This window comes from Gigantopelta aegis, unplaced genomic scaffold, assembly GCF_016097555.1.
Source record: "Gigantopelta aegis isolate Gae_Host unplaced genomic scaffold, Gae_host_genome ctg4879_pilon_pilon, whole genome shotgun sequence".
Classification (NCBI taxonomy): domain Eukaryota; kingdom Metazoa; phylum Mollusca; class Gastropoda; order Neomphalida; family Peltospiridae; genus Gigantopelta; species Gigantopelta aegis.
In genome coordinates this window covers 1-25,247 of record NW_024534101.1, presented here as the reverse complement: position 1 = coordinate 25,247, position 25,247 = coordinate 1, and the positions used below count along the sequence as shown (strand labels likewise).

Here is a 25,247-nt window from a genome sequence, read left to right as displayed (position 1 = left end):
AAATATTAGTAGAAACCAACATAGCCTGGAAAGAAAAAACTGCAGCCAACCTACTTTACTACATGAACCATACCATTAATAAAACAAGTCTCAATACCCAAATCTAGATTGACCCAGGAAATAAAAGACTAAAAAAATTCACAGGACCATTAGGAAAAAAAATGTGTTCATATATTTTGACAACATTAGCATAGAATATAAGTCCATTGATTGTACCCACAGACACAGTTAGTTCAAAGCAATGATGGAACAGCTACCAGTGCTATACCAAGCTAAAGCAAATGGAATGATAAGAGCTATGTAGTATTAGTACATTGTCCACATTGATTGGAACCTAACTGGAGACTAAGTCCTTCATCGATTGCCCACAAAGTAGTCCAGATGATTGTTAAGACATTGTTCCTCTGTAAGTTCAAATGTAAAACTAACATTATTGTCACTACAATAATCAAAGGGGCAATTTGGATGAACAATAACACAATCATTGTCATTATTATAACCAATCCACATTGCACCATGTCTAGTTATAGTTTGAGTATTGACATCCACATCTTATTGTGGTGTTTTCTCTAATTCAGATATACAAGCACAAGCATTATTCGTAATATCTAATGGAAAAGCAATTGGACAGGACTGAAAAGTAACTTCAATCAATTTACCTAAAGGATCATATAAATGTAAAAAAGACTTCTCGAGTGTTACATAGACTTGTCCTGTATTCGTTGTACTATTTGCTGTTGCACGAAATGGAACATCAGTACAATTTGAATTTAGTCTAGTGTTGACAGTTTGTACTTTGAATGAACTATCCAAGCCTGTCAGTTCTATCACACCTTTGGTTAAACCATTTCTCGAGCCAACAGTAGCTAGTGATATATTGACATTAATACCAGGCATTGCAGTTATATTGATGTTAGTAACAGAGCAATTAGGTATATTTTGTTCGCAAAAAGCATACTTTCAATGGGATCTGATGACACTACTGATAGTCCTGTGCTGTGATGGGAGTAATTAAAAAAGTTGAGAAATTCGTGTCCATTTATACAATAATCCACATTACCACCATATAGGACATCACTGATATTTTGGCTTTATTATTAAGAAAATATAATTTTGCATTAGTGCTGTGATCGTGTTCAAATCTAAAGAACAAAAAAGTGGGAAAGTCACGAGCTATGAATGTTTCTGATACAAAGATTCCTCCACCTGATTCACTAGCATAATTATTGACAAATGATATGTTTGTTTGTTCTTTTTAGTATTAAATGAGATGAATCATATAAAGCCATACCACCACCTAAAATCCCTGAATTGTTTACAAAGTTGGCATTTTTATTAAATGTTAACTGACTATTTATAACTCAATAAACCAGTAGTGTCATGATTACTAACATCAATTTGTTCAAATATAACATTTTTCAATATATACTAATAATAAAGCTGATTGAAATGTATCAACCTTTTTGGGTACTTTATTGGAATTAAATGAAATGTCTGCAAAAACTGAAAAGTTAGCAGTACAGAAGAAAATCCATACAGACCCATACCTGATCCATAGTATGCCTGTATGTGTTGTATATAGTACAATTTTTAAACTCAATATTACCAGCAGTGGCTAACAAACCAATTGCTACACCTCCTCCAAATCTTGAGCAAAATTGTGTGCAAAAATACATTTTCAACAATTATCTCAGATTCATTGCTGGGTGTGTATACCTGTAGCAAAGTCATACCTGCTCCAAAGTACATTCATAGTTATCTGTGCTAATATCAATGCTTTGCCATAAGTACTAATAGTGTTGTTCATTACTAAAGAATAGAGACCAGTGTTGTTAGCAAAGAATAGGAAGTTTGCCCCAACGTTAGCAATGTTATTGTAGAACACAACACTTTCAATTATAAACTGTATCTTGTATGATTGTGTAGACAATAAGTATACACTAAGCCCTCCACTAGATTGAATGATATAGTAGCCTTTCTCCCTGGTACAGCCTTTACGATTTAATCCAAATGTGAAATTTGATTGTATAATAGAAAAATTGTACTGTGTTTTATTAGTGCGTTGGTCATAATACAGAATGTATGCATTACCACCTAAACAATCAGTACATGTCTTAAGTGGTTGATTTTTTTGCAAATGACGAATTGGCAATTAACACATCAAAAACATTTTCAAGAACAAGGCCAAAACCTGAACCATTCTGGACTGATACCCGTTCTAGCCTGACAATATTGATGTCCACAAAGAGCAAGCTAATATTTATTTGTAAGTAACTGTCAACACTGCACAATTTGCTAATGTTAATGATTTTAGTACAACATCTCTGCTACTACTAAATTTTATACCTGTTTTGTTGTTGTTACTGCACATTATTACTGAAGTAGATTGCAGAACTTTCTCGTGAAAACTTTGCTCTATATGACCCAATCCCTGTAGTGTTATATTACTTACATTGCTGATCTTCAATGTACCATGTAGAGTGTGAGTTCCCTCTTGGAAGTAGAAGATTGTATCACTCAGTGAAGTAAGATTTATAATTAGCAGTATAGTAGGAAAGACTGTAACAAGGTGCATTAGTAGAAGGACAAGGCGCTCCTGCAGAGACATAATACTCAGAAGCAGTAACACGTACTGTAGATATACAGTATAACTGAAGTTTATATAATAGATATGACACCAGCTCATGATGGCGATATTTTGTGATCTTAAGGTTTCATACAACAAAAAGTAAGTACATTGGAAATAAAATCAAATAGTAATGATACATACCTTACTTGTGAAAAAGAGATACACACTAGTAGCCAGGTCACTGAGAAACTCAAGCGCGTGAAGCGCGCCGCTCAACTATGAATATTTGATTATTCATAGGATAGCGGTTTTCAATTAACTTATTTATTCTCATTAAAAGTATACTTCATATTTTGCAAAACCAAACAAGAGTCAAACGTGAATTTTTTACATCTTTTTAGATGTCATTATTTCTGGATTAAGATGCAGTAACGTATGAAGCATGGAGTCAGATCAATGACTTTTTTATTTTTTTGGTGTTACATAGTCTTGAGTAAACCTGCTAGTAGCACAATACTGTGAACAAAAGTCACACAAACAGTAGATCATACAAGTTCATGTGATAGTTATGATAGTACATTATATAATAATAATAATCTATGTACCACGATAAGTAATTTCTACTTGTTAGCCTCATGCATAAACGCCCACAAGCTTGGCGTTATATGATTTGCGTGTGTATGCTTGATGTTTAAAATATGTGTCAGACTAAAAATGAAAGCTCGCTGACTAAGTCATTAACTCGTGATAATATACTTAAGTAGCCATTTATAATGGAAATGAGTACTTTAGTCAACATCTGCTAGGAATAACTCTTAATTACTCCAAACTAATTTTTCATTCTATATAGCTACTTACAAAACTCAGTAGTTGTTTCATAGAATTATCCAAAATGTACAGGTTTACTTCTTAAAAACAATGGAGACTGTCTCGTCTCACTACATGATAGTGATTTCTTACCTAACAGGCACTTTGCCATATTTAACTCTATAGAACATATCAAACAGATTATGCAAGGAACAACTATATATATTAGCCAATGATGATACATGTTGAAGTAACTAGAATTAATGGTGTCATTGTCATAACTATCACTTGAAATATAGTATCTCTTAGGATACAGACTATAGGGTAGTCATCTTTTCAATGTGGTCAATGTGTTCCACTGTACGCAGTACTATTATTTCTGAGGTCATTGATTGAAGTGTATGAGCTGTTGATTCGGTAAGTATAATAGTATGCAGTAATTGTTTATACCACAGTAGCTAGATATGTATGCAATCTAAGTAACAATGAATTGATAAAAGCAATATATCTAGATCTGTTTCTATTTTAGTCAAACTCTTAATAATAAAACACTTTTATTGATAAAATAATTGAATGAAAACTAATAATCATTCAATGTTAGTACGTATTGAAACCAAAGTGTTTTATAAAACAAGTTGAGCAAGTCAAAGCTGTAATGGATGAGATTGAGATTAGACTGTATAGACTTCACTGTGGATGTGAGTAATTGCTATTATGTGAAGAATGCTTCACTGAAATAGTGTGACCTTGTTTGCAATAATAGTCTCTCTCGATATTCCTCAAATGTTTTAAAGTCCAGTATGTATGTTATTGTAATGTAATAATTTATATTTTTAAACTTTTAGATGACTCTCTATATATGTAATTTGGCAGTTGTGTAATAAGTACATCTGTACGTGTTGATTATTGTATATGTCATTAAGTTAGGTGTTTAATGAGTTTTTTGAGTTCTTGGGCACCTTTTTTGGTGTCCTATCATAAGCTATATCTATTTTTGGTTCTTTTCTGTTGTGATCGTTTGTACTTCCAAGTTACTTTGTCCCCCCCTCTCCCTCTCTTTAGTCTGTTCATATTATTTAAAACTTAGCGACAGATTGCGCGTCTGAAGCCAAAACTCAGCCACCTAAACGTGTTTGTGTATAGCATTTGCTCATGTACCAGCTGCTCAACAACGAAAGTTGGACAAGAAATCTGATAAACTACACTATGTTGGCTGTAGTAAAGATCAAAGGATACAGGTTACTTGTTGAGAAAACATCAAAAGTTATCATACGAAGAAATGTAACATTCAATGAAACAGAATTTGGTTACACAGAAGCTGTCAAATCAAAGGAAACAGTCGAAATAGACATAGACTTGGAGAAAGCCAATGAAATTGGTAAAAAGTAATTGTTCTTCCTGATCTTGTTGGGATGTTATTTTAGCTAACACATGATCACAAAAATTGGATTTCTGCCTGTACAATTTGTTCTTGTAAATATTTGGCTTTCAAGTAATTAATGTTTGGTAAATGTGATGCTAGCCATTTTATAGTGTCAGCAAATTTACCTAAAAAGCAAAATAACGATTTCCAAAATTTTTAAAAGCCATTCCATTGCTCATGCAGGCACTTTATGAGGAGTTTGAAAAACATGTAAAAAGAACAATCCACCACACAGTAGCTTCCTCTTCCAAAATCAATTTTATCATTATTAAATCCTTTGGTTAGAGGTGGTGCTTCCTCAGAACCCAAGTAGTGAGTTTGAAAGTAATCCATATCATTTTCTTTCCCAATATTCAGTTTCTGCGAACAAAAATATCTACTGGAGGCATATAAGATGAATTTACATTTAAAAAATAGTTAACTAGCAAGACTCTACAATTGATATATAAGTAACTATAGCAGTTATCATGAAGTTTATAGTCATGTTGCTTAAGTAGTAGCAATAGTGTACTGAGGCTCACTGTCAGTTGGAATTATATACCTTCATCATCTGGCACAAAAGTAACAATCTCTTCACTAATTATATTACTTTCAGTAGAATTTGGTTAAATAGCCAGTGATAATGGTTGTGGTGACACATCAAGTGGACTAGAGGAAATGCTACGAGAATCTTTTGCTTTAAGCCATCTTCCTTGATGAAAGTATATGCGGTAATGCTCTTTAAATGTCTTAGAAACCTTATTCAAATTGTCATTGGGGTAGGAATTGGCACACAAAAACATAACTATAGTCATGCTGAGTAAGGAATTTTATTATATTTGGTATCACCATTTTCATTTTGTTTTAGGAGATACAATCATATATGTGTTAGCAAAAGTTACAATAAGAACCTCAAACTTCTGTGCTCCATTGCCGAGCAGTTATATCTAATAAAGAGGAAAAAACCTTATTCAATATGTATAAATGCACTTTTCAAACAGTTTAAAAAAGAATGATATAGGCAGATGTAAACAAGTAATAAATCCTTGCCTGTTAACAGTATCATGAATAATTAATTAGTAATGTCTTGGTGGGTGGAGCTAATTATTGATGTAGCTTGTTCTAATAAATAGGTTTAAAACTTTATTGAATATGTTCAAATTTTATTGAATTTATCACTGACCTAGATCTTGTCCATTCAAAATAAAACGGTAAAGTAAACAATGAGTGGGAGGAAATTATTGCTATCACATGTAGTTCTATCTTAGTCTCTCAAGGGATGACCCCACAAGGCTAGTTCTGCAAAGCAAAATACATCTGTAGCAACTACTGGTAATGTTGGTTTTCAGAAACTGATATACAGGTATAGTTATATTGGTGTCTTTGTTGCTATTTTAATATTCTTATCAACTATACATGTACATGTACACAATACATGTAGTTAATATATATGGCTTGTACTTCCCTCATTATGTGAGTGGGTAGTTATAGTTTGTCACGATCTGGTCACATGATCTGGTTGTGTCCATTTCTGTAGGGATCATCTCAAGTTGATGTTATTGCTTTGTAAGGGGAGAACAAATGTTTTCAAACTAATTTAGAATGAGTCTCTGCACAATGGGAGGGGCACGTCAAATTATTAGAAGGAAAATTAAAACAATATGAAAGTGAAAAGGAACCATTAGAAGTCGTAAGTTTGGTGGGTGTGGTTAAAATCTTAATCATTTCATCAGTTGTTATGTTCTACTATGAATCCATTTATCATATCATACATCCATTCAACATACCATACATCCACTTAACATACTATACATCCATTCAACATTACATTTGTCCATTTAGCTGTCATCTGACCCAGCCTATGACAGAGACTAACAGAACTAAAAGAGACAATGGAAAAATTATATTCTGTTCTAGAAGCTAAAGACTCAGTCCTGGGCACCAAGAACTTGTGGAATGTAAAGATTATATCACAGCATTAGAGAACCAGTTATTGAAATATGCTACCATGAAAAATGACCAACACAAGGTATGGTAAGTGTGTTTCTAGTAATAGATTCATTCCCATGTTTCATTCTGGCTCTATAAATTTCATTATTTGATTCTCATGGTTCAGAACTATCATTCTAATCTTTTCAGGTTATTTTTCTATCTCACATACATCACTATACTAAAATACAATATTATATCAAAATGCTGTAGAGTTCTCTAAGAAATAAAAAAGAATTTCAAGAGAAAGTATCTACATTTGAAACAAACCTCAATAGGTATATATACATATACATACAATATGGTAATAAAGGGATGGAGCTACCCTCAATAATAGATATACTTGTACATGTAATATGGTAATAATGGTATGGGGCTATCCTCAATAGATATACATATATATGTAATCTGGTAATGATAGTATACAAGCTATCCTCAATAGGTGTACATGTACATGTATATGCCATACAGTATGGAAACTAGCCTCAGTAGGTGCACATATACATTTAATATGGTAATAATGGTATGGGGCTATCCTCAATAGCTATCGAGGGTAGTTTGCATACCATATTACATATACATGTACTTATTGAAGGTACCTTGCATATCATTATTACCATATATACATGTACCTAGGTAGACGTACATGTACATGTAATTTGCTTATAAAGAAAGAAAGACAAATTCTAATTTTAATATGAAGATGAGCAGGTTTAAAAGTAGCTAATTATGTTCTGGTTTTAAATTACATTTCTCTCTCTTTTATTGTGATAACCTCACTTGTATAGAAAGGTTCATAATATATGGCAGAATGAAGGCAGCAGCTTCTGCTAAGGGTGGAAAAATCAGAATTCAAACGACTTCAATTTTATTGTTGTAGGTAAGTACAAATAATACAATTGGTGTGATAATATTGTGTCTAGTTTATCTTTTTAGCCATCTGAACATCAATAGCTGTCTCCTTCATATCTATACTACTTTCACTAATTCATAATATACACACACATATTGTTATAGAAGAAAAGCTGATACTGCTAAACTGTTTAGTTTGGAAGTTTCTGATAGAATATATTATACCTTTTATTGTATATAGACATTGCATTAAAACTATATTTCTTTCTACTAACAAAATACTTGTATATTTTGAAGATTTCAATTAGTTGTTAATCAAATCAATTAAAAATCAATTAATGTTGATCACGCGTGCAGTTGTTTCCCGCCAATATTGGCACAAGCTTGTGTTGACTGGTTGTCAATTTGAAGCATGACGAGATTTCTTGATATTATAAAAGTACTCCATTTTCCATACTTTTTTATAAGGTGAGTTATCTCTCCATCCATCTATCTCACATCTATTCAGCAGTTGTTACAAATAACTCTCTCTTTCTTCCTCTATGTTCTCTACGATTCGCCTCATCGTTGGATCATCTCGTACTTCGTTGGATCAAGTCATCTCATCGTTGGATAACCTCTCGTCGCTGGATCATCTTTTTTATTTTAGTTATGTCATCTTTATCTGTTTCTTTTTTTTTGTTTTTTATCTGTTTTTTTTCTGTTATTCTTTTTATAAAATTTTTGTCAATTGATTTTTGAATTTTTAAATAAATTTTTCCTCTCTCTTCGTTCCTACAGGACTCAACTGTTCTTCTCTGGTGTTCTCTGTTGATCTTGACTGTTCTTCTTCGATGTCTTCTGATGATGTTCTTGACTGTTCTTCTCTGTATCTTCTGATGTTCTTGACTGTTCTTCTCTGATGTTCTCATGACGGTTCTTCTCTGATGCTCTTGACTGTTCTTCTCTAACGTTCTCTGGATGTAAAAGATGAGTCGCTCTCCTACCTGGTCTCTTCTGTCTTCCTTCAAGCCTTCTTTCCTCTTCTTTTTTATTTTATTTTTATTTTTATTTTGGGCTATTCAGCCCATACACTATACACACACTCATACAATCCCTATTAATTATCTCCTCCCTGCCGCCTGGCGGCCTAAAAAATTTTTTTTTTAAAATATCCTAGGCCGCCAGGTGGCGGGGAGGAGCTCTGATCTTCTAGGGTGCGTGTGTGTGTGTGCTGTATGTGTGTGTGTTGGTGGCTTCTTTTCACTTCCTCTGTCTCTCTTCTCTCTCTATCCATTCATTCTTCACCAGTTCAGTTAATAACTACTTCTTTTCTTTCCTTGCAGGAGCAGCACTGTTGAAGAAGGTGAGCTATCTCTCCATCCATTTCATTCATTTTTTAGCAATCCAGTTGTTACAACTAACTCTCTCTTTCTTTCTCTATGTTCTCTACTTGTGGAGTGACTGGACTCTTGGAGACTTTCAACTATTGAAACTGTCTTATTTTAATTTTTTTTATTTTCTTTTTTATTGTAGTTTTTTTTCATGTTTTTTATAGTTTGTTATTATATGTTTTTAATTTATTATATTGAACTTCTCAAAAAAATATTTCTCACTAAAATTTGCCAAAAGTCAATTATCTTAATTTTAGTTATATTTTAACTTGATTCTCTAATCACCAACTTAGTAATAAATTTCTAACTTTGAAAACTGAATCAGTTTAGAATTTAATTTTTATATTTACTAAACAACTACAATCATACTGAATGAATTCTTATGAATTTTTTTACAACTATTGATTGTATCATTATATTACTAATTCTTTAGATGATATTATCATTAATATTTTTTAAACCAAAAGCTAAATTATTTAATTAATATTTTAAATAAAATAATTAAATTAAAAACCTATTAAAAAGTGTTTTGGTGTTCTTGTAAGCTTTTTGATGAATGCGTGAGCTGCTGTTATGTTTTCCCGCCATAATGTCATCTTTTCCCCGCCAGAAGGATAGGTCACGCGTTTGCTGTTCCTCGCTAGTCGTGTGCTGATGATAGATTCTCTGGAGACCTTTGATTGAACTCTTCACCAATTGAAATTTTTATTTCTGTTTCAGCGTTTTTTTTAATTAAGTTTTTTCAGGCAATTTTTTAATTCTTGCTTTTATTCATTAAAATAAATGTTTATTTGCCATTTAACTTGTTTATTGTATGTTTACAAATCTCAGTACTCTCACAAGATATCAACAAACTGGATGAGATCCATATAGATCAAAAAAGACTGCATAATCACTGTCACCTTCCAACTCAAAGATCTTCCTCTCTGTATATTAAGTGTTACTACTTGATGATATATATACTAGTAGCAATAGATTAACATGTAATGCAGTAACATCTCTAAATAACAAATATACAATTTTATTTATGGTAAATATAAAAATGTAAAGTTTGGCAATAAAACAGTTTTAATTGGAATTGTATTAAATGATACATTTTAAAGTACAGACAGTCTTGGGCATTTGTGGTACAAGAGTGCAGTTTATGGTCAATGGAATTAGCTGTTACAAATGATGTTGTACTCGACTGGTTGATATTGGTGATAAGACAAATGTCTCGACTTGATGCTACACACAACATGTCTTCTAGACAAAATGTACCAGTACTGTCTGAACAGTGGTAGGATTTATCACCAATGTGATGAGAATAAATACAACAAGTCATAATGTTACAATCAGTTCTATAGTCACATGATGACATAGAAGACATGGAAAATATCTTGTTTTTAGGGACAACGATTGTTGAGATGATCAGTTAATATAGTTGAGTTAATACATGTCTTATTACAGCCACTTACAAGATAACAAGAGTTTTCTGTTAGATGACGTATTCAGTAAGGACCACCGACCACATGTGGCGTATAGCATAATAATTAACTAGAACTCCACCTACTATTTATGAGTATTATTAATAGTTATATAATTTGTGACAATGAATAGATACTGGTATCAATGGAGTGTCCTGATAGTACATATTGTCACAACAATTTTATTGACTTTGTAGTCATAACATGTCTATATACTGTCACTATTATTTTCATCCAATAGTCATCTCTGCATTAATAATTTTTTTCAAAACAAAATCGATAGGACCAGTCTACATGAAATATTAAAAATAGACAGCTTTCGTCTTCAGAGGATAATGTAATTACTCTTTAAATTTTGGATTACCTTTATTCTATTCCAGTGTCCTCAATGTTACTCTACAATCACCATGACAAGCATACCTCTAAGCATGAGTCTCTGCATCAGTTTTAATATCGTATTGTCTCACATACATAAGGAATTAACTTCATTCTGACCTGATCGCTATATTCTGCTGTAGTATACCCACATATCACTTTAATGTTTGCACCTGAAGAATTTGGGTTGACTTTCTTTATCGACACTTTAGTGGGAGTAGCTCCCAGTTCACCAGATACCACAGTCTGACTTATTGTCTCCCAGACTTGATCAATACAGGAGATATGTTTGAAGATCAACCATTTGCCTAATGTTGGTCCTCTGGCATTGCAGTGAGCTGGACCGTTGAGATAAATCCAGTAATACCCTGTAGGTTTGGTTATGTTTCATTAAAGTAGGGCAGGTCTTTACTTTTTAACCCTTTTTAATTCTCCCAGTGTCATACGTGTAAGAAGCAGCGTTAAAAGACAATTTATAAGTTTAATACAAAGATGAACAGGTCTGAAAATGGCTAGAATATGTTCCTATTTTAAATTCCATTTCCCTCTCTTTCATTTAAATGCTTCACTTCTACAGAATGTTGTAAGTTATTATTATTAACACTTGTTACTATGACAACTGTTGCTGTAGTAACCCTATGTCTAGGCTCATTATTCAATAGGAGCTGTAGCATAGTCCTTTACATCTACAATATCTGCTCCAGTAACAGAGAATGAAGCTGTTAATAGAAGACTAATACACTGTATGTACATGTACATGTATATCATTACATGTAACCAACTGTAGCCATTAATGAGTGAATTGTTTATATATAATAATTATTACTGGCTATAGTATAGGTCCTATATAGTACTAATAGTTACATGTGTGTTTAAAAGTGCCAGTAATGGAATGCCATACTTTAATGTGAAATTAATACATTTTTAGTTCCAATGTTTAAAGTTTAGTGTCTGGAGTGTAATATTAATTTCACATTAAAGTATGATGTTCTATTACCAGCACTCTAGACACTTCTATAATTATATGTCATTATAAATATAACATTGATTTTTACTCTGTTCTTGTTTCATGATCATAGAACTCAACATAGTGATACTCTTAACAACTACATTGTGAAATCGAGAGACTTAAATTAGAGAACAGAAGTAATGTTACTGTATTTCATTATGTATGTGATACTGATGTCTTTGTTTAGAGTTATATTTTAAACTAGTCATGTGCAGATGTGGTCAAACACAATCAAATGAGATTACTAGTTAGTGAATGTATTTTACATGTAACTGGGTCAATGTAGACTGTGACTACCCACATTTGCATATACATACTTCAGACTGAGTCCTATAACTATTATAGACTTTTCACTTTTCTATAGTTACAAAGAGTAGAGAGATTATAGAAAACCCAAGAGAAATGATAGCTCAGAAATGGAGAATAAACTAAGACTATTCATCTTGGAGAAGGAAATGAGAGAGTTACAGAATGTATTACAAAATGAAAGAAGTCGAAATAGTCAACTGATGAAAGTCATTGAACAAAGAATGTAACAAAGGTACTAGTGATATAGATCACTAACAACTTCACATGCTAAATATTGCAGTAAATTATTTGATAATACTGCATCTTCAAGTACTACAATTATTCATCATGTATGGTAATATTTTTTGTAGAATAACTTACTCTCTTTTTCTGTTAAATTATGATCACTCAAATATGGAGAGTGAAGTTTTTCTTAAGATGACAAAGAGGACAGTCTCACTTTAGACGAGTATAAAACAATTATACAAGATTTAAGGATTAAAAATAGTGCTAGACTCATGAGGTATAGTAGGAAAAAATGTTTTGGACATTGTTATGTCCATTGATATTATGTCTATTTATTCATCCATTGATTTATCCATGAATCCATTTGTAAAGTTTCATTCATCTATTTCTGTACATGTAAATATGACTCATTCAAATTTGTTTTTTTCTTTTTATTTTTAGTTAAATTAATTAATAGCTGATCTTCAAGACTTGTTATTGTCAGATAAATGGACACCAGATCCATATCTCATAGCCAGAGCTTACTTATGTACCTGATGACTTTAAGAGAGATGATAAAGATGACTTTACCAATAATGAAAGGTACATGTGAGAAGACTGTCAATATGTGGGTGTGTCATTTATTTAACTCTTAAGTCTAGACTTCCACAACTAGTACAACACAGTGTTAAAGTGTAAACTAAATACATTAAGTACTTTTGATTAAAATTCTATGAGAGTCCTAGCCATTCCAATTTGTTATAAACAAAGTCAAAAAACTACTAAATATAAAATTTATATCATTGCTTAATTTTTCATTCAGAATTGGTTAAAAATCCCATAAATAGTAAATTTAGCCAGTTCTTAATTTAACTAGTACTTAATAAACAATAAATAACTTTAGAAGTATAAAGTAACTCATGTTTTTACGATTTGTTTTGTTATTCCCCATGAACAAAGACAAGACATATCATCATCTTTATAAGAGTGTCTACCTCCTAGCTCTCACACCATAACTACCTCTTCCAGTATCAGAACAACATAAAACAGCCTCCATCACGAGAAAGAACTAGATTAGTTATACTGACAAAATACCATTTGAATTATTGTAGCATAATATTTTTTCAGAAATATAGAATCTCAGTGTTCTAAATAGATTAGTAACAATAAAGAGAATGAGAGTTTTATAAGTAATACCTATTATTAGAATCATATGAAATAAAATCTATCAGAAATAGTTGCTATCATAACTCTATGGTTAATGGTTATGTTAAAAGAAAACCTTCAAAACATATCAACTAAACCATCAGTAGTCTACTATTAGCTTTGATAATTTCATAATAATTCTAGTAACCACAAATTAAGTTACTGCAATTATGACATCATTTGTGTGGTCTAATTTTGTAACTATAATATTAGCTATATAGTGAATGGGTTTGTCCTTGTAAGTCCACAATAAATGGTGTAGTCAGTCACTATATATCAATCATTTACTTGTATATTTTTTAAGAAGTACATTAGTACCACTACCAGTAGTAATGATTAAAGTCAAAAGTGTCATCAGAAGTTATGAGAAGAGCTAACTACACAATACTGAAGTAACCTGACATGATTAGCAGATATTAGAAACGATAGTGACAACTGATGTACATATTCCATTATACAAATATTATGTTAAAATTATAAGACTAGATACTCCATTATTTTGTAAAGAAAAAAAGGGAGTGGTTCATGAGACATAAGTTCATCTAACATTTGTTCCCATACTAACTAATGTGCATTATTTTCTTTAAGAATAGTTATTTGAAATGAACTGGTAATTACTGCATTATTTTTAAATATAATTGGTGGATATTTTCTTGAATATTCTCATAATTTTGCAAATGGTTGCTTTAAACAAGATTTAGACAAGCTATCCCAGACATGATAGAGAACAATACAACAGAATACTACAAATACTATCATCACTAATATAAAGCAACACTTAACACTTGCCTTTACTTTGATGTTTTGTAGATTTGTGCATTCAAATAAGCCATGAACTTGAGATTCAGAAAAAAGGACATCTCTACACAAGCCAAAGGTAAATGTCGATATAGTCCTCTCAAAAGGAAGTACATTGATAAAATAAGAAATAAAGGAGATGTTAACACATCCAAACTTATAGTAACCTCAGTATCTAGAAACATAACCCAGTGCTAACACAACATGAACAAGTAGAAAAAACCAGCCAAAAATTGACTATGACTTATATAAACCTCCATATGTATCAAAGAAGGGTCTCATATACTTTTGGCAGCAACACATGTCTTTCAAATAATGATATAGTAAGGAGGTAGAAGGTGTATGGAACAATCAGTAAAATGAGTACAACCAGTGAGAACAGGAGCAATTGTAAATAACAATAACTTCCTAAACATTGTCACAGTTTTCTATGATATTGCATATTATTTAGAGTAGAATAAAAGAGGTGACCAGTACACTAGTTGTTAATTACTATTAGCTGATATGTAACAAGATAGTACTAGTACTTATAACAGTAAGAGTTAATTATAATATAAAATGTACTTTTATAATTAATACTCAATAACAAAATGACAACAGTAACAAAAATGTACAGTAAATTTAGTAGCGCATAATAACACACTTCTATGATATTATAATTTACATTACACACTGCTATTGCTGTTAACTACATATCAAAAATAAGGTTATATAAATCAAACATAATCAGTTTTATGAGATAGATTTAAAACAATTGTATTATATGGTAAGAAATCAAGCATTAGTCGTCTTTATTATCGAGTAGTGATTCTCGTCTCATTACTACTGATACCACAGTCACTGAACTAGTTTCACATATTAAAGCAGGGGATCCAGGACACATTAAAGGAACTTCCACCTCATCAATAATAGGATCTAATTGAGGCTTCTTAAATACATTCCTAATAATTTTGCAAACAGTCGTTTCAAACAAGATTTAGACAGATGATCCCAAACATGATAGAAGATAATACCACAGAATACTATAAATGATACTGATACTAAAGCAACACTTAACACTTGCCTTGACTTTGATGTTTTGTAGGTTTGTGCATTCACATAAGCTATAATCATGAGATTAAGAAAAAAAGACAATCTCTAGACAAGCCAAAGGTAAATGTCGATATATCCCTGTCAAAAGGAAGTACATTGATATAATAACAAATAAAAGAGATGTTAACACATCCAACTTATAGTAGCCTCAGTATCTAGAGACACAACCAGTGCTAAGACAAAACACGAACAAGTAGTAAAAATCCAGTCAAAAAACGACACTTGTCCTTATATGGACCTCCATATGCATCAAAGAAAGGTTTCATATACTTTTGGCAGTAACACATGTATTTTGATAAAGGTCCTTCAAATAATGGTATAGTAAGAAGGTAGAAGGTGTATGGAATAATAAGTAAAATGAGTACAGCCAGTGAGAACAGGAACAATGGTAGATGACAATAACCTCCTACATATTGGACATTAGCATCAATGTACCACCTCAATAATGTGACATTATTATTACCATTACACTGAATATTGACAAAATAAGGGCTTGGAAGACAGTACGTATCAGTTTGGTATAAGAGAGAAGGATCATAGTGGCTAGTACTGGAACTGCATGTGAACCCACAAGTCGGACCATTTTGCTGGAATATTGCGATGATATTACAAGAAATATTAGTAGAAACCAAATGTAGCCTGGAAAGATAAACTGTAGCCATGTCTTACTGCAAGAATCCATACCATCAAAAAAACAAGTCTCAATACCCAGATCAAGATTGATCCAGGAAATAAATTGACTAAGAACATTCACAGGACCATTGGGAAAGAAGATGGGTTCATATATTTTGACAACATTAGCATAGAATATAAGTCCATTGATTGTACCCACAGACACAGTTAAGTTTAAAGCAATGATAAAAGCTACCAGTGCTATACCAACTAAAGCAAATGGAATGATAAGAGTTATGTAGTTATTAGTACATTGTCCACATTGATTGGAACCTAACATGAGACTAAGGCCATCACTACATTGTCCACAGAGTATGCCAGATCGATTGTAAAGACATAGTGGATCAGGAAGGTCATTTTAAAATAAATATTTCCATCATTGCAGTAATCAAAGGGGCAGTGTGGATAAACAATAAGACAGTCTGAATCATTTTTATAACCAATCCACACATCACCATCTCTAGTTATAATTTGAGTGTTATATCACAAGTTATTGAAGATGTATTTAATTCAGCTCTACAACTGCAAGCATCATTTAGTAATGGAAACCCAATTGGACAGGACTCAATGTTAACTTCAATGACTTTAGCATAGTCAACATGTAAAAGTTCACTGATTGAACTTTCAAGTGTTACAATGATATATGATGTGTTCAATGAAGGGTTTGCTAATAACTTGAAGGTTACATTGGTACAAGTTGCATTTAGTCTAGTATTGTCAGTTTGTATAGTAGATGATGAATTATCTGATGTTATCAATTTGATCACACCCTTTGTTAAGCCATCTTTATTACCAACAGTAGCTAGTGATATATTGACATTAATTCCAAGTATTGCTGTTATATTGAAAAATTGTAATAGCAGCAATTTGTGTATGTTTGATTCACAAAAACACACTTGGATAGGATTTGATGACACTACTGATAGACCTGTTTGTTGAGGGTAATGAAATTGGTGATCAAAGTCAAGTTCATACAATTAAAAAAGATTTCACCTCCATACAATACATCACCAGATATATCAGCTGTATTGTTGACGAAATATAACATTGCCTTAGAACCATTATTATAATAAGAAAGATTATTAAAGGTACAAAATGCTAAGTCAATGCTATTAACAACTTTTTGATACAAAGATTCCACCACCTGACTCACTAGCATGATTATTGACAAATGATATGTTTGTGTTCTGATTTAGCAATATTTGGGAGAGTCCATATAAAGCAATGCCTCCACCATAAATGCCAGAATTGTTTACAAATGTACTATGTCCATCAAACATTATTGGGCTATCGATACTCACTAAACCAGTTGTGTTATGGTTACTAATATCAATTTGGTCAAAAGAACATTTTCAATATTCATAAGTAACATAGCAGATTGATATTTGTTAAGCATCTTTGATGCTTTATTGAAATGAAATGAAAACATTTGTAAAAAAAACCCTAACCTTTGAAGCAGATAGTAAAGTAATAATGAACACCTGATCCATAGTATGCAGTATTGTTATAAATTTTGCAGTTACTAAATTCAATACTACCACTTCCATTATATAAATAACTGTACACTCCTCCTCCATACAGAGCATTATTGTTGTATATAGTGCAATTACTAAACTCAATACTACCATTTCCATTTTGCAAATAAATGAAAACTCCTCCTCCAAACTGACAATTATTATGTGAAAACTCCTATTTTCAATGTTTACCACAACTTCATTATCACTATCATACCACAAAGTCATGCCCATTCCTAAGCCCAGTGTAAAATTTGATTTCGCAATATTAATTCTGGAGACTCTTTTTGCCTGTTCATCAAAGTAAATTAATGCATTGGATAATAAATAATTAGGTTTTCTATTATTTAGCAAATGTGGAATTAGTGATTAACACATCAAAAGTATTGTAAAGAACGAGTCCATTACCAGAACCATTCTGGACTGATACCCATTCCAATGTGGACATTATTGCTGTCAAGAAAGTATAAGCTATCAAAAATATTTGGATTTAAATTAAATCCATAGCTTGCTATTGTTAACGAATTCAATAACAACATCTGTGCTATTAGTAAATAGTATATAAATATCAGTGTAACCACTACACCTTATTACTGAGGTAGATTGAATAACTGTCTCATGGAAGCTTGTTCTATATGACCCAGTCCCTGTAAAGTTATATTAATTACACCACTAATCTGCAACATATCTTGTAAAATATGAGTTCCCTCTAGGAAGTAAAAGATTGTGTCATCAGTGAAGTAAGATGTAGAATCATCAGTATAGTAGAGAGGTTATGACAAGGTAGGTGAGTACGAGGACAAGGTACTCCATTAGGAGCTGCAGAGACATAATACTCAGAAGCAGTAACATATCCACTGTAGATATACAGTATAACTGTTATAGATATAGATATGACACCAGCTCATGATGACTGCAGATTTGACAGTGAAAGATGAGATGAACAATAGAGAATTAATGTCAAACTGATGAGCAAACAAAAACATTTATGTAGTATGTAAACTAGAATACGTATATGGTCTGATAATTATACATTTATAGTTCAGTTGTTAATTAAGTTAATGGTCATATTAGAAGAAATCCTTCTAAAAACTTATTACCTAAACATTAGTAGTATACTAGTAATTTTATAAGAATTCTATTAGTAACAAATTAAGTTATTGCAATTATGACATCATTTGTGTGGTCAAATTTGTAATTGTATATAGTGAGTGTTATAGTGCACCCACGCATGTACTTCCAAAATCTACATGGTGACGTAACTTCCGTTTCTTACATTATATCCTTAAGATTTTGCACTAAATGATAGCACGTGATGAGCTCTCTCAGATAATATCCATAAAATATAATATTTAAGTATTGCATGATGATGTTTTGTATTGCCTACCTAATTTTGTACATTTTATAAAATTTTGCACGATTATGATGTCATAAATTAATTTCCTTCACCTCTCTCCCGGGAGTTCCCGCGATCATTATGTCCATTGATATTATGTCTATTTATTCATCCATTGATTTATCTATGAATCCATTTGTAAAGTTTCATTCATCTATTCTGTACATGTAAATGTGACATCATTCAAGTTTGTTTTTTCTTTTATTTCTAGTTAAATTAATTAATAGCTGATCTTCAAGACTTGTTATTGTCAGATAAATGGACACCAGATGCATATCTCATAACCAGAGCTTACTTATGTACCTGATGACTTTAAGAGATAGATGATAAAGATGACCTTGAGACTGTCAATAACTGAAAGGTAGTACATGTGAGAAGACTGTCAATATGTGGGTGTGTTCATTAAGTTGATTAACTCTTAAGTCTAGACTTCCAAACTACTAAATATAAAATTTATATCATTGCTAATTTTTCATTCAGAATTGGTTAAAAATCCATAAATAGTAAATTTAGCCAGTTCTTAATTTAACTAGTACTTAATAAAAACAATAATAACTTTAGAAGTATAAAGTAACTCATGTTTTTACGATTTGTTTTTGTTATTCCCCATGAACAAAGACAAGACATATCATCGTCTTTATAAGAGTGTCTACCTCCTAGCTCTCACACCATAACTACCTCTTCCAGTAATCAGAACAGCATAAACAGTCTCTATCACGAGAAGAACTAGATAGTTATATGACAAAAGACCATTTGAATTATTGTAGCATAATATTTTTCTTAAATATGGAATCTGTGTTCTAAATACATTAGTAAAAATAAAGAGAATGAGAGTTTATAAGTAATACCTATTATTAGAATCATATGAAATAGAATCTATCAGAAATAGTTGCTATCATAAACTCTATGGTTAATGGTTATGTTAAAAGAAAACCTTCAAACATATCAACTAAACCATCAGTAGTCTACTATTGGCTTTGATAATTTCATAAGAATTCTAGTAACCACAAATTAAGTTACTGCAATTATGACATCATTTGTGTGGTCTAATTTTGTAACTATAATATTAGCTATAATTATGGTGAATGGGTTTATCCTTGTAGTCCACAATAAATGGTGTTAGTCAGTCACTATATATCAATCATTTACTTGTATATTTTTTAAGAAGTACATTAGTACCACTACCAGGAGTAATGTTAAAGTCAAAAGTGTCATCAGAAGTTATGGGAAGAGCTAACTACACAATACTGAAGTAACTGACATGATTAGCATATTAGAAACGAACAGTGACAACTGATGTACATATTCCATTATACAAATATTATGTTAAATTATAAGACTAGACACTCCATTATTTTGTAAAGAAAAAGGGAGTGGTTCATGAGACATAAGAATTAAAGTTCATGTAACATTTGTTCCCATACTAACTAATGTGCATTATTTTCTTTAAGAATAGTTATTTTGAAAATGAACTGTAATTAATGTATTATTTTAAAATATAATTGGTGGATATTTTTCTTGAATATTCTCATAATTTTTGCAAATGGTTGCTTTGAACAAGATTAGACAAGTTATCCCAGACATGATAGAGAACAATACAACAGAATACTACAAATACTATCATTACTAATATAAGCAAACACTTAACACTTGCCTTTACTTTGATGTTTTGTAGATTGTGCATTCAAAAATAAGCCATGAACTTGAGATTCAGAAAAAAAGGACATCTCTACACAACCAAAGGTAAATGTCGATATAGTCCTCTCAAAAGGAAGTACATTGATAAAATAAGAAATAAAGGAGATGTTAACACATCCAAACTTATAGTAACCTCGGTATCTAGAGACATACCAGTGCTAACACAACATGAACAAGTAGTAAAAAACCAGCCAAAAAATTGGACTGTGACTTATATAAACCCTCCATATGTATAAAAGAAGGGTCTCATATACTATGTATCAAAGAAAGGTCTCATATGATATTAAAGACACTAGAATTAAAAGGATCATTGAACAATAACTTACCATTAACAGGTCACAACCTGCTGCATCAAGTCGAGGACAAACTTGTGTTTTTATTGTCTTTCCAATCCATTTAGGGAAATTTGGTTTAAAATTTGGTAGGTCAGTTACATTAGGCCATGTTGTATCATTAGGGTGTACCCAAAATCCTACAGTGGAACTAGTTAAAACCAGTTTATAAAACCTGTTTGATAAAACCTGAAAATTCGGAAGAGTTGATCAATTTCAGAGTCTCCTTGAAACAACGGTTTGTTATTAGACATTTCAGCAAATATACAAGCTATACTCCATACATCAATGGGACAAGAATATCATGCTGAACCAAGTAAGACTTCAGGGCCCTGTACCACAGTGTTACTACCTGTGTAATTTAAAAATGGGTCAAATATGTTGTGAGTGTGTGTGTGTGTGTGTGTGTGTGGTGTGTGTGTGTGAGAGGAGAGAGAGAGAGAGAAGAGACCTCATGGGTGTACGTAGGCTCGTCCAATTCCAAATCAGTCAGCCAGTTTAATAATAGAACAATAAATATAACTACTATAATGCATGGTCATTGTAGATTGGTCATATGTTCATCCATTTATCCATACAATACATCCATTTATTTATGTGTTTGTCATTAATCCATTTATCTATGATTCCATGTATCCATTTGTCAATCTATGTATCATTTATCAAACCATGTATCCATTATTACTGTGATTGTTACCTTTAATAATACTGGATCAATATACTGTCCAGATGGATAGTATCAAGATATTTCTTGAAATCCATACTAATGAATTCAAAAACAAGATAGAACTTAGAATCTTGATGAATTATCTCTCAAGTCTGCACACGAGAGAGAGAGAGAGAGAGAAAGAAAGTATGAGAGAGAGAGAGAAGAGAGAGAGAGAGAGAGAGAGAGAGAGAGAGAAAGAGAGAGAGGTACACCTTCTTCCTCACTCTCAAGACGTATTTTCTTCAAGGTCACAAACTTGCCAATAGCTTTATGCCTAGCCTTTAAAACAAGTAAGAAATATAGCGTGAAAGAAGACATACCTTGTAAACGACGCCATAAGTCCCCTTCTCCCAATCTTTTCAATCTTTGTATAATCGTCTATAGACATGACTGCTCTTTTTAAATAGTTTCTTCACTACGACTTGGCCCTGCTCAGGTAAGTACTGGGCGCTTCTTCCTTGAATTTCTGCTGACTGATGTAATACTTCTTAAGTCGACTCTCTAAACTGTGAATCTAATGATGAGGATAATAACAACCAACCCCTATGATAAGAGTTAATTAAATACCTTAGCATTAGCTAATTCTAGTTGATGTGAAGTCCTTTCTAGTTTCAGAGGACAAGACGCTGTCCTTGTGATACAACTTTGTGTTCTCTTCTCTCAAAATTGTCATCTTATCCTGTACTGTGTTAGAGGTAGTACGCTATACAGGAGAGAATAAAGGTCACATGACAATGACATCATCACTCACCATCTAACTGTGCAAGTAACTTTGATACTTATCTGAAAGTAGCTTAGCCTCACTCTGACTCCCTACCAGAAACATCCATTACATATACAATTATAGAGAAATAATAGTTACCTTTAAGTGACGTTCTAAGTTTGGAGTTTTCTTCATCTAACTTTACCTTGTCACTATTAAGACGATGTAACTGTGTCTCCAAATCATTACATTGTTCAGTATGTAATGCTTTAATATGACCTAATTCACTAAGAAAGAATATTTATATTTAGGAAACTAAAAAAACATTATCAATAGATAAACATGACTATATTATACCTAGCTGCCTTCTCTTGTGATTGATGGAAACTGATAGCATGAGTGGCTTTCTCTTGTGCTAGTAAGGATCTCAGTTGTGTCAGGTCCTCAACGTGAGTTTCTGATAGTTTGTTTTCTCTTGTAGGTTGTTGTTCTAAAACCTTACCCTAAAATGACAAATGAAAAGAGATGAATGTCATGTGACAATTATGTAATTGCTTTAAGTAAGACAAAATTAGTCACATGATAAGAGGAGGAGTCACATGACAACTCTAATAAAATGCACTAACTGACCTCTTTTTTCCAATTTTTCTGATCTTTTTTTTGCCCCTCTCTAATTCTACAGCTGAACTAGATCCAGTACTATCAAGGACACTGGAGTAGACAGAACTGAATGTACTAAGTGTGGAAAATGTGAGAGTTCTCTAGCAGACTTAACACTGGACAAAATGGTATTACTACCTGATAATGACCGGTCTAGACCTGTTTCACGAGGGTAGCTCATTTCCACCAGTGAGGGTAGCTACTTTCACTAACAGCTTTATAATTAGAGAGAATATTTTTCAGTTTTATTAGATGTCTAGTGTAAGTGCTAATACTAGTTGATGGAAATCCTCTACAACTTTTGTGATGACAAAGGCTAAAAGAAATAATACCAATATAAATAAATTATTAATAATATACAATAAATTTAACTAATTATCTTAATTAAGGGGTCATTCTTTCTTTAGAGAGGCTTATCAGTACTAGTTCAATTTACAAGGGATGTCTTAATAAGTGAGGTTTTATGGGAAGATGTAACTACTGATAGTCTCATCATTGGTGGTATAATATAGTCATCATAATAGTGGTCTAGAGTTGTATATAAACACTGACTATCAATATATGAACTATAGTAGTAGACACTTTGAGGGCTTGGAACATGGAGATATCCTCAATATAGAGGTTGTATAATACACTAAAGTATAGTATGGGGACTAGAACAAGTGTCCTAATATAGAGACTGTCCTAATTACAGTATAACTTACTCTGTCTGGGTACATCTGCTCTCTTCTGTTTGTTCTTTGTTCAGCTTCACACAAGCAATCTTTTAATCGCCTACACACATCAACATAACCATATATGACTTTCTGACGAGTACTCCATTCTTGTCTCTCTCTTCTCTAAGTTGAAGTTGATTTGAAGGTGCTTGGGGGTGTGGTTTGAGGTGTGATTGAGTCTGACTTTTTACGTTGACCCTCTAAATTATGAATCTAATGAAGAGGATAATAACAACAACCCTATGATTAAGAGTTAATTAAATACTTTAGCATTAGCTAATTCTAGTTGATGTGAAGTTTTTCTAGTTCAGAGACAAGACGCTGTCCTTGTGATACTAACTTTGTATTCTCTTCTCTCAAAACTTGTCATTTTATCTCAAATGTCATGTACTGTGTTAGAGGTAGGTAGCTATACAGGAGAGAATATAGGTCACATGACAATGACATCATCACTCACCAATGAGCTGGTAGTTCATGGAGTAGACGTCTTGGGAACAACACCTCTAGTAACAGGACCTACTGGAGGTGAGAGATATGTACAGACAGAGGTGAGGTGTCTGTTCATGATAATGAACTACAACTGGAAACTTTTATAAACTAGAAAAGAATATTTAAATTTTATAGAATAGATTTGTAATAGTTCATTATTAGATACAATTTATTACTATTTTATTAAATACATTACCAATTATATATTGTATAAACAATGTACGTACCAGTTCACAATAGCCAGGGGTAGGCTACCCACACACCAATACACAGTACATAAAGAGGTTAAAATATCTAGGGGTGTGGTCTAGTTAGGTGGGGCTGATGGAAGAGAGCATAGGTTCGTAGAGAGATAGAGTGTTTCACTGACTATGAAGACCCGCTAAGAGAATCAAGGATGTCTTAAAACCGGTAATGAGGAGAAGGTTTTCTGTAGAGTGAGGAGTCATTGAGTGTAGACATTTAGTTTCACAGAACAAGGAAAATCTTTTCAAAACTAGTGGACAAGAAGTGATAAAAATTAAGGCAGTTCTTTATATATTCGCCCGACCATAGATTCGATAGGTCCGAATCAATTTTAAAAAAACAATTCGTTTTTTATAGCAGTAAAATTAATGATTCAAAATTAGATATGTTAAAAATTTCTATGAACCCAATCCCACTTTTATACTTTAAAAAAAAAAAAAATTGTATTGGAAGTAAAAGGAAAAAGTTTGTGGATTATAAGGTTTAAGACAATGCTGGTTCAGGCGCCTTTTCTTGGAAAAATAGCAACCCCTTTCCCTTCCTAGAGTCCAACCATCTTTTTAAGTGTAAAGGTTATTTATGTTGGATAAACCATAATTAAACAGACTTTTATATAGTTTAAAAAGTAATGTTGTATGGTAAAAGGTAAACCCCTCCATTA

The 25,247-nt window shown here is 32.2% G+C and overlaps 1 pseudogene; it reads right to left on the bottom strand.

Annotated features, from left to right (window-relative positions):
• The window catches only part of LOC121366159, a 37,413-nt pseudogene extending 15,253 nt beyond the window's left edge, over positions 1-22,160 (bottom strand).
• Positions 22,161-25,247: the final 3,087 nt, after the last annotated feature.